The sequence below is a fragment of the Dasypus novemcinctus genome, chromosome 20 (assembly GCF_030445035.2).
Source record: "Dasypus novemcinctus isolate mDasNov1 chromosome 20, mDasNov1.1.hap2, whole genome shotgun sequence".
Taxonomy (NCBI): domain Eukaryota; kingdom Metazoa; phylum Chordata; class Mammalia; order Cingulata; family Dasypodidae; genus Dasypus; species Dasypus novemcinctus.
This window is the reverse complement of record NC_080692.1, coordinates 25,859,236-25,871,745: the sequence shown is the minus strand read 5'-3', so window position 1 is coordinate 25,871,745 and position 12,510 is coordinate 25,859,236. Positions and strand designations below refer to the sequence as shown.

Below are 12,510 nucleotides of genomic sequence, written 5' to 3'. Positions count from 1 at the left end.
ATGTTACAGAGATGTAAAATTGTGTATCTGCATTTAGTTACCACTCCACAACATCTAAGAGCCAGAAAATATCTGGTAACTTCCCAATTTTCCCATGATGGATTTTGGCTGAGTGACTAAGTTAGGCTAGGTTACTGACCTGTCCTTATGGTGCTCTAGATTACACATGTCTCTGACCACTAAAACTTTGGTATTTCTGGTCTTTTAGGTTATGGACTGGTGTGTGTGTGTGTGCGTATGTGTACATATGTGTGTTGAGATAGAGAGAGAGAGCAAGAGAGATGGTTAAAGGGTAGTTTGAAGAGTATGTGAAGGCTAAATGTATGAGCAGGAAGATGTATGCCCAGTGGAGGTCAACTTTTAAGATAGGAGTCCATAGAATCCACACTCTCTAAGCTGTGCTGCTGGATTTGGTGGCAGAGGTGGTGGTGGTGATTACCTGTGTGTATGTGTTCCTGATGAGGGCAGATATGGAGACCCTGCTGCCTGGAAAGAAAGGCCTCCCAATATGAACTATAATTACACCCCAGATAACCCTGCACCTCCTGTCTGAGCGTGACTTTGAATTTCTTTTTCTTCCCCACAAACCCACAGTTCAGGTGTTTTTCTGCTTTACTGTAATCTTTCCCCAACACTGACTTCTGGGCAGAACTTTGACTTCTTGCATATGATGCTTCCCACCCCTTGAATTGATGGTAACCCCATTGCCCAGCAGAGAAAACTGATGCTAAATGTAGGTACTGATGGAAGGATATCCATTAGCCTTAAAGGCAGAACAGAGCTATTGCCTTAGAGACTTGAGGATATGTCTCTCCTGGTAAACCTTTCCCTATTCGAGTGGATAATGGAGCTTGTTCCACAATATCCTCCAAGTCCTATTTAGAAAGAACTATGGGCATGTGAATATCCTTAGGGTCAACTTTCTTCCTTGTGATTGCCTCAGACTCTACATGAAATCTAGTCTGTCATGGTCTCTGATTCCAGGGAGTACCAGATTTCAGTGTTTGAGCTCTTAAAATGAGAATAATCCAGCCAAGTTCCTGGAGAGTCAGCTATCCTAGGTGTCTGCCTTTATCCTGGATGCTTCTGTAATGCTCCTGATTGCTCTAGCTCTTCTCTATCCTGTTTCCTCCATATTTGAACCCTTCACTTAGAAGTCTCCATTTCTCTTCTTTGGGAAGTCCTACCCAACTCAATAACAGTGAGAAATTCTGCCCCTCAGTCAAACACTAAGAAATAAGTATGTAAATGTTCCACTGCTCCTATAGTTCTATCAGTTTCTCCTCCTATTTTCAAAGTTTATAATTTACATAGTAATTCAACAGTTTTTGGTCAATAAGCTCCATGAAAACTGTATGAGTGAGATAGCCCAGCATAATAACAAAGAGGACTGTGTACTTCCAGTTCCTTGGATTTTGTCCATATGTCAATGAGGGCTGGACTTTTGTCCAGGCTTTGCAGGCTCTGAAGGTATAGATGAAATCTCAAACTGAACTATAAAATTGGTGTTCTGATACCATTTTGGCCTTTCCAGCTATGAGAGAAGGAAATAAATTTCTCATTAGGCTAAGAAGAAATCATACCTCACTCAAACAAGCAGAATTTTCCCCAGAGGAAACAGTTTGTAGGATTCTAAAGTACATTCTTCCAGTTCACCTCATTTTGCCTGATATACTAATGAAATTTCAACCTTCATATCATGGTCTCCAAGAGCATTAAATTTGTCTCGAGCCTGGCACATGTTTCAAGATTCCCTATGGTGAAAGTCAGAATGAGTCCTGCTAGATCTCTTCAGATTCTTTCTAAACATGAAATCTCTGCTGTAATGGAGGGCATGCCCCAGTCCCTGCACACACACACACACACACACACAAACACGTGTGCACATGCACACAATTAGATTGTAACATTCTTATACACCATTTTATATCCATTTTAAAAATTCACGATATATTTTGAATTTCTTTGTCTCATTAAAATATCATCTACTCGTCCTCTGTTAAACTCCCTGTGCTTCCCCTGCTGTACATAGCTGCTATTCTGTTTCCACCTCTCTAGTACATATGTATTTATATTTTGTAAAAATATATGCAATATCACCCATGGGGTTTTTATATGAGGTTTCACTGTGTTATACAGTTGCATGTTACAATTTTTTTCTTTCCTTCTAATAGTATATATGACCTTAGACTTTCCCTTTCAATCAATGTCATACGCATATAACAGTTCTGCTAGTTCCAAATACTCCGATGTGCTTTCACCATTTCTATTCATTTCCAAAGATTAACAAGCAACCTTCTTACCAATTCTGCACAGAGTAATCCTCAGTTTTCCATTCTCTACCCTCATTCTATTTTTCTGGTGACCTACATTCTAATTATTAATTCTATGAGTCTTCACAATATATTTAATTCATAATAGCATGGCCATTCAGTATTTGTCCTTTTGTGGCTGACTTGCTTCATTCAACATGTCTTCCAGGTTCATCCATGTTGCCATGAACAACTTTGTTTCTTCTTACAGCTGAATAATATTCCATTACTTGTATACACCACAATTTGTTTATCCATTCATCAACTGATGAACACCTGGGTTATTTGGCAAACATGAATAAAACATCGATGAACATCATGCCACTGCATGTGTTCATGTCAATGCTCTCAGTTCTTCTGGGTATATACCTAGTAATGGTATTGCCAGATCAAATGGCAATCTATATTCAAATTCCTTAGGAACTCCAAGCAATCCTCCACAGTGGCCAAACCATTCTACATTCCCACCAATAGTGAATAAATGTTCCTATCACTCCACACCCTCTCCAACACTTGCAGTTTTTCAACATTTTAACAGTGGCCATTTTAATAAGTATGAAATGATATCTCATTATACTTTTGACTTGCATTTCCTCAATCACTAGTGATGTTGAACATTTTTTCATATTTTTTTCCATTTGTATTTCTTATTTGGACAATTGTCTATTCAAGTCTTTTGCCCATTTTTCATAAGGTAGTTTGTCTTTTTATTGTTGTCATATCTCTTTATATGTCATGGATATTAAACCCATATCAAATATTTGAATTCTAAATATTTTCTCCCATTGAGTTACCCTTTTGACAAAGTCATTTGAGGTACAAAAGTCTAATTTTGAAGAGGTTGCACTTATCTCTTTTTCTTTTGTTACTCTTATTTTGGATATAATGTTTAAGAAACTACCACCTACCATTTATGTTTTCAATTATAACCTTGTGAAAAACAAAGTTCTTATGAACATCTGCATTGGCCTAATGGAAAAGCCATTACTATTTTTTCAGAATAACCATTTTGAAGTCCTTGACATGTGTTGTCTAATTGCTCATCACAATAGTTTTCATTAGCTTTAACTCTTAATAACATTAACTGAGAGAGCTATTTTCTTCATATTCATTCCATAGGTTCTATGTAATATGTTTAACCCATACTGATACAATATGCAAAAATAGTATCTTCTTTCCTTTACTGGAGTCCCAAGATATCTGTCTAAATCAATTTTATTTTTTCTTTGGAATGTTTATCATTTTCTTATTCATTTATAAAAGCTTTCCATAGAGTAACACCATTTACCATTTGGCTTCCATATTTTATAAATATTACACCCAATTTGTTATTTGCAAGTTAATGTTCTCTTCAATGTGTGTGGTTAATGTTCTCTTTGGGGTGTGTGTTGGGGGAGAAGGGGTGTTTCATGTGGCCAAATCTATAATTCTTTATTTTGTGGTCTCTGCCATTAATGCCATGCTTCAAATGGCACACTCAATTCCAAACTTATTTTTAAACTTATTTCTTCAATTCCTCAAATGTCACACACCATTTCAAAGTTATTTTTAAACTTATTTCTTTAATGATTTATCATTTCACTCAAAGGCATTTAAAATGTTATTATATCTTATTTTACTATGTGTGATGGTGTTATATCTTGTAGCAGATAGGAATTACATTTTATACATACTATACCTTTGTTTCATTACAAGGTGAAAATCTAGAGATGTTATCATGGACTTTACTAATCTATGATGCTATAAAGAGAGAGCTATTCGATCACTTGACAACCTGGTTAAAAGAGGCCAGTCTGCATTCCAATTCCAATCTAAGCATTCTTAAGGGGACTTCCCAGAAACTCACCACCATATCTGCTCATCTATCAACAATCCTCTCCTTTTCCAATAGGTTATCTCCTATCTAAAGACAACTCTTACATTTAAGCACTAGATCTCATTTCACTATGAACAAGGGCACAGTTCAAACAATTCTCCGGCTTCTCTCATATTCCATCAATATTTCATTCTAGGAGGGGGTAAGGCTCAGTGTTTGAGCACCTACTTTGCATGTATGAGGTCCCAGTTCAATCCCCGGTACCTCATAAAAAATTTTTTTTCATTCTACTGAACATTTACCAACAGCATACAAACTTGTTTTTATCTCTTCTGTCTTTAATAAAATGAACAAATAAATTTCTTTTGACCCCACTTTGTCAAAAGCTACTGCTTCTTTTCTTTATTCCCCTTTGCAGCAAAGCTCACCCTAGCTGCTTATGATCATTGTCTCCAATTCCCCTACATCTATTGTTTCTTTTTTAATATTGTTTTATATTTTTAAATGCTTTAGATTACATAAGTGTTCCAGAAAAAATATAGGGGATTCCCATATGCCCCACTCCCTAAAAAACAGGCAACTTTGCCATCATCAGAAGCAGAACTCTCCATAAAGAAGGTACTGCTGAAGTGAAAAATATCAAAGTTACAGCTTCTTCTCAGACACCTTCAACAGGTTATTATTATTTAGTTTAATTCTACTTTCTGTTCTCTAACCTTACTAATCTCTGGTCATGATATTTCTGCCGGTAACCAGACCCAGCTAGTGCCCTGGTGTAATGACTCGGTGTCTGATCCCGCGGGCTCTGTGACCTGTGAAAAGAGTGCTACCAACTACTCAGCTAATCCTAACCCAGTAAAACATTGACCTGACTCTCTCCCTCAGGGAGCAGACAGCTCCGCCTGGCGGACGGGGGCAGTCGCTGTGCCGGCAGAGTGGAGGTCCTAAACCAGGGCTCCTGGGGCACCGTCTATAACTATGGCTGGACCCTGAACGATGCCCATGTGGTGTGCAGACAACTGCGCTGTGGAGTGGCCACCGACTCCGCTAGCTTTGGGGCGGGATCAGGATACGTCTGGCTGTACGACCTGAAGTGCACAGGAAAGGAGTCCCACGTGTGGAATTGCCCTAATGCGATATTTTGGCGATATAGAGTCAATCACGAGAACGACGCAGGAGTCGTCTGCTCAGGTATGGTCAGTGCATTGACCACTAGCTTGGACAGTGGTATCTGAACCTGGTATCTGAACTCTGCTTAAAGCAGAATGATGGGCCTCTTTACTTCCTTCTTGCAAGTCTCAAATGCTGTTCTAAAATAGTTTATTCTGGTATCACCTAATTTAAATCAAGCTTCACGATTTTGTTTTTTATGAGTCACTGTGTAAGAGTTACATTCACAAAACACTACACATGCTCCCTTTGTGACATGAGACTCTCACAGAAAAGAACAAGAATAAGGGTGTACTCTCCTCTCACTTCTGAGGACTGTGTGTTTCTGAATTGAGTGTTCCTACATGTATGGTAAGACACAGCTATGCACTGAGTTAATAGAGAAGCACAGGGGATACCGTTAAACAATCAGAGAGAAATTTTGAGATTTGTGTCAAATTGCAACTCTCCTTTGCAGATTCATACATTAAGTATTCATAGCTCCTGGGGTGGAGGACCAGAGTGTTCTGGATAAAATGCTCCAAGTTATAGAGTTCTCTTTCTCTCATTGTTACCAGAAAATATTCTTTCTCCCTTTTTTCTTTGAAAACACCATCCATATAAACTCAAACTTTGGAGAGAAACTCAGGCATGAACTGGAAAGTCATTGGTGGATGCAATAAAATATTAATTTCTGTGTTCTATGGTAGGAGATTGTGGTGTTTATAACTGATGGCTTCAATAAAGTAAGAGAGAAGTACATTTGGGAGTTTAGTTGATAAGGAGGAGGTAAGGAGACAAATAGAAATTCTGAAGAGTGTAGAAGAGGCTTAGAGTAGCTGAAAGTGGGGAGAGAATGGTAATGGGAGTTGACCAGGGGCACATAAAGTATTCTCTGAACAGTGTAGAGGACTAGGTATGGGGTGGAGAATGTCCTGTGTACACGATGTGAATGCTGTGAGGCTGATTGTAAGGACAGAGAAGACCAAACGGGAAGACTCAAAGTGGAAATATGGCGGAGTCCTGAATGATGAAGAAATTTGATTAAGTAACTTGCCTAAGAACATAGGGTAACTATATTAGTGAGAGACCAGACAAAGATCTACAGAGCTACAACTTTCAACTTGCTTTACAGGATTGATACATATCAAAAAAAGTTCTCAGAAAGAGAAATTTTCCTTTATTAGATATCAAGGGCTCTCACAAATTTTTTACAAGGCTTTAAATTGCCTACTTTTGTCTCTCCCACTAGAAAAAAAAGATAAGAAATGTATTTTATTGCAATTTATATTCCCAAAACACCTAACAAAGTTCCCAGGACATGGCACACTCTGAAAAGATGTTTTGATTTTTAATAAAACGCCATTAAATTGAGTTCTCAATATTGCCTTCACACACCTTTCTCCTACCTCCTCCACCTGCCTGCTGTGTGGTCACGGGGGAAGGACATAACACGGGCAGGACATCTAGAAGTCCTGGCCCAGAATTTACTCTCTTCTTGTGGATCAACGTGAGCAGGTAGAGAACTGCGGAATGCCAGTGTCTGTAGTCTCAACTGTGAGGCAAAGGCTTTTCTAAAGAACAGTGATGAATGAGGATTATAAAGGAATTCAGGGAGGGAAAATTCTGGAAGTATTTCGTTCTCATTCCTCAAACTTTCCTTTAGGAAGCCAGCTTTTCCATCAGCCATGCCACCTTTATTACCAAACCACATTGAGCAGGGTTTCTGTCATTTGCAAATAAGAGTGTCCTGATTAATAAATTCTGCATTTTAGAGTTAATGTTTCATGTCTTGACAAAAGCCTCAGACAATGAATTGCTTTGCATTATGTCTCAAAACTCAGAGCAGGAACTGTTTATACTTCAGAGGGAGAAGAAAAGGAAGGCTACCCTGACAAATAATTGAAGATCTCTGATCCATACAATAGTGGCTTAGATGGACTGACCACCGCATTCAAACTACTGGGGTTTTCTTATTGCAAATTAGGAAGGAGTAATACATGTAATAATATATTCTTGCATACAGAAAGACAGATACGAAGAAGGTTTACTCAGTAAAGTGGACTCATTATTTACCTTGAGCATCTGAGAAAGTGAAAGAATAATTTTTCTCTAGATTCCTATATACTACAGCCATATTATTATAAAAATGCACTTTTTCAATTAAAAACTAATAAGATTTTAAACCTTTATAATATAAAGAACACCTAGTTACACAGTATTTCCAGTCTTTTGATGTGATGATCTTGGTTTGTGAGAACAATATATTTCCCAGATTGAATCACACCCAGAGTGTGTACTGTTTACATTTCAGTATTTCTAACACTGTTCTTCAATCCCTGAGAATAACTGATGTTGATCACCTCTGCATAGGGTTGATCATTGGTTGAGATTTCTGAATCATACATTTTTCCAAAAAGCCTTTGGATATACATTATTTCATGAACATATAATACTTTGTATCTCATAATGCTCAATAAATATTTTTTAGATAATTGCAAGGGTTGTAAAGTTGACAATGATACTGTTACTGGGATCACTTCAGGAACTTTGTTCGATAGAGTGATTGATTGCAAGTCATATTCTCTGAGAACATTCAGTGCAAGAATATCAGGCTATAGGAGGCTTGGGTCCCATTGGCCACTCAATGGGTACATTTAAACCTTATATTGATTAGTTGCTAAGTTGTATGGTTTTTATGTTGTTGTTTCTGCTTTGCTTTGTTTATCTTAAAGCCTTTACTTTGAGACATGATGGAAAATTTTCCAGGTGCACAGGAAAAAATAAGACATGATCAGAGCTTGCAGTGAAGACAATCTAAACAGACAGTTTAAAAGCCGATCAGCTAACATAGAAGCTGCACTGCTAGGGATGTGACGTGCTGTAGGACTGAGAGAAATGGGTATTAATGTCCCTATCTTTCTCCCTCACCCTCTCCTTCAACAGAATCTACACCAACCTCCTCATAATCATTCTCAAGGGCAGCCATGTCCTCATGGGCCTCAGAAAAGTCTCCTTCCTCCATCCCCGGACCCACACACTAGTGAACAAAGGCATGCTTGGCAAACATCAGATCAATCATGTGGTCCAGGCAAGCCCAGGACTGGGCTGTGGCTGTGGTGTTGCTCAGCATGCACACAGCTCCCTGGGGCTTGGCCAGTTCTCCACCAGGTACTACAGTGGGGTCTGGTAATACCAACCTTGAAGCCAGTGGGACACCAGTCCACAAACTGGATGTTGTGATTTGTCTTGATAGCAGCCAAAGCAGTATTGAAGTCTTTGGGAATCATAGTACAAGAAGCAAGCCATGCATTTTTACTGTATCCGACAGGGGTCTCATTTCACCATATAGTTTGCTGACTCAAAGCAAGCATTTGTAAACTCCCACTAAGCACCTCACCCAGGCACTTGGACAAATCCCAGAGGTTCAAGAAAAATGGCAAAGACTATTGGCCCTCTTCCCCCACTCCTATAATGCTCTGAGCTTTCTGAACATCTAGACTCACCTGTATACAACTTCTTTTTCATATTGGTATCCTAACAAATTCTTGGAATTAGTCACTATCACAAAGTATCCAAAAAATAAAATGTGGAACCATAGAAGTAGATTAGTTGTAATGAATGTATTTCTTCTCTTGAGCCAACAGTCTTTCTACAGTTTTCCCATTCCAAAGTCACTTGAAGATAGGATGGGAGAAAAAGCTGGTCAGAATTCCACCTCCAGGAAGATGGCCTTTTAACTTGTCTATCTTCCTGATAGGTCTCTACGCTCTTGTACCCCATGTCCTTCTTCGTTTGCTTGTTTTGTGTTATTTTTTTAGCTCTCAGTTGGTTCTACTCTTCATAATTTGGCACCCAAGTTTGAATGCCCACATACTCCGCAATTTCTGTCAGCCCTATAATTCCTGATTGTCTTCATTAGATAACCCATATATTTTCAGTACTAAACGGCATATTTCTAGCTTTCAAAAATACTGGTCAATTACTCAAACCTGATTGAATAGCACTACCACCTTGCTAAGTTCTGAGATAATGCCCTAACTTTCAGGAAAATATAGAATCCTCCCAAGGGATTTGTGCATCATCTTCCTTGATGAAAATAGGGAGGATTTCTGAGAAAAAGATAAATTGCCCAGTGCAGTTCTTGGTTTCATTGTTCTGCTCTTGGCCTGGGCCAGTGGGATCTTAACTCTTTTAAGAGGGACGTGATTAGAGTAAAATTCATAAAATGAATATTCTCAAAGCATCACCTCGGTATCAGACCGATGAGGAATTCACTTTTACAACTGACTCCAAAGCAAATGTTCCTGGAATTCAGCAGTTCTGAACTCACCCTGAAAATCCCTCCTGGATCTGTCTTCCGAAACTCATTCATGGATGAGGTATTCTGATACCACCTGTAGAATCCTCTCCCCATGCTCCATTCCTGGGTGGGAGTGGAGACTTTCACACCACTGCTTGTAAGTTGTCACTTCCAAATGCCAAGCCAGGATGATGACCATTCCCTGGGTTTGTTTTTTGTCCATTAGGATTTGTGCACCTGGCTGGAGGGGATGGACCCTGCTCAGGGCGAGTGGAAGTGCATTCTGGAGGAAAGTGGACTCCAGTGTCTGACAGGAACTTCACGTTGCCCACTGCCCAGGTCATCTGTGCAGAGCTGCAGTGTGGCAAGGCTGTGTCTGTAGTGAGGGACATGTCCTTCAGAGAGGCTGAAGGTCAGGTCTGGGCTGAAGATTTCCAATGTAAGGGGCAGGAGCAGGAGCTCTGGTTCTGCCCCAAAGTGCGCTGCCCTGGAGGCCCTTGTCACCAGAGTGGGGCAGTTCACATTGTCTGTTCAGGTGAGACTCACAGCAAGACTTTCACCTCCCCCCATATCTTATTGGGTAGGAAAAGCATGTGGTGTTGCTGAATCCCTGTCTTCTCCTGCCAGAGTACACAGAAGTGCGGCTCATGAAAAATGGCAGCTCTCAGTGTGAGGGACAAGTGGAGATGAATATTTCTGGACGCTGGAAAGCACTCTGTGCCTCCCACTGGAACATGGCCAATGCCAATGTTCTTTGCCGTCAGCTCAGCTGTGGAGTCGCCAACTCTACCCCAGAAGGAGCATATTTTGTGGAAAGTGATGATGGGGTCTGGAAACATCAATTTCACTGCTCAGGGGCTGAGTCCTATTTGTGGCAATGCCCTGTGACTGCCCTGGGGATCCCTGACTGTACCCATGGAGACACAGCCTCTGTGATCTGCTCAGGTAAGAGACAGGTAAGGGCTAAGTGGTACTGAGGAGATCCCTTGAGTGAAATGCCCCAATAAGCAGAGAATGTGCAAAAGCCACCTTCAAAAGTGGGGCATGCTGTGGTGAAATGTGGTTCCTTTCATTGTTCATTCATCTGTCATTTAGGGCCAGGGGTCATAAAGCTAATCTATTTTTTTTAATGAACACGGTAACTATATTTAAATATAATTTAAAGAGAGAAGTATAAACAATCAGGGCATAGAACAATGAATTATAATAACACAAACAAAGTTCTGTAACCACAACCGAGGTTAACAAAGTGAGTGTCAGCTGCACCCAGAAGCTACCTGCTCACCCCAGCAATCACTGTTCCCTCCTCTTCTACAAAGGAAACCACTGTCTTAAACTCTGCTACCACAATATAGTTTTGCCTTTTTTTGAACTTTATATAAAGCCATATACTTATTCTGTCTTGTGTGCAACTCTTTTGACTCTATATTTTTTTTTTCAACATTATCTAATATCCTTCAGTATGTTCTCTTTTATGGTTAACTTCTTTGATTCAATATTATGTTTATTATTCATATATATTGTCATTTATAGCAGTTTTTATTAATTATTATTGTGATAAATATTCCAATGAATGACATGAAAATGTATTGATTCATTCAATAAATGATAGAAATTTTGAACTTTTTCAATTCTTGACTATTACAAATAATGATGCTACAAATCTGTGACATTAACTTTTGGATCAAATCTGCATGTATTTCTTCTATGCATTTAACCCATGGCTTTTTGTTTTCACTCTCTTAATCATGTTTTTAATTAGCTGGGTTCTTAATTTAGATGAAGTACAATTTATCAACTTTTTCCTGTCCCTTTAATAGTTCTTATTTCCTCTTTAAGATACCTTTGCCTACCTCAAGATTCTGAAGATGTTCTCATACAGTATTTTACAGGTTTTCTTTTGCATAGAAATGTATGCTACTTCTAGAATAGATATTTACATATAGTGTGAGATAGGGATCAAGTTTTATATTATTATAAGGATATCCATATAAAAGGACTCTGATCCTTTGTTGAGAAACCTCTTTTCACCACTGTAGTATCACCTTTGTCATAAACAGTCTATGTATGTCTTAGCTTTTTCTGGACTCTCTTTTCTGTTCCGTCATATCATTTGTCTATCCTTGCATCAATACAACACTTCCTTAATTATTGTAACTTTAACTCTTGATATGTGGTGAACTAACTTATCTCAGTTTGTTGCTTTTCTGCCTGAGTATGTTAGCCATTCTTGGTACTTTGCATTTCCATATAAATTATAGAATTAGTTTGTCATTTTTCACCAAAACAATAGCATGATAGTATTTTCATTGAGATTGTTTTTAATCTACATATGAATATGGAGATATTTGATTTTGACAGTATTGAGTCTCCTCCCAATTCCTTCATAAGGTGTGTCCCACCATTTGTTTAGGTCTTTAATTTTTCTCAGAGATCTTGGACATCTTTAAGTTTTCTTTTAGGTGATTTATGTTTTGGATGGTATTTTTCACAGAGCTTTTAATTTTCATTTTTTAATATTCCACCACTGAGATATTCCTTCCAGGATTTTTGCATATGGTCATGGTAGTTTCATATTATTTATGAATTCCCAAAGGGGATATTTGATTATTTTTGTTCTGTTTCTCTGGGCATGATATCCCTTTGATTATATTATATTCAGAGTTTTCACTTTTACATTATTAAATCAAGATTAGGGCTTTGATTCAAACACGTCCATCATTAGGGAGACTCAGTTTGAGTCACCACCTCCTTAGTTGACTATATAAACAGATACTCAATTAAGAAAGTCAGGAAGAAGTAGATACACAAAAGAATGCAGATGAAGAGAGGCAGATCCATAGATAAGGCAGAGGCCCCAGAAAGAGATGAGCCATTCGCCTAATAGTTTACAGCTGACCATGTGAAGAGACCAGAGCAGTTCAGCCCAG

General features: G+C 38.7%; 1 pseudogene; it reads left to right on the top strand.

Annotated features, from left to right (window-relative positions):
• The window catches only part of LOC105744224 (antigen WC1.1-like), a 67,161-nt pseudogene that overhangs the window by 255 nt on the left and 54,396 nt on the right, over positions 1-12,510 (top strand).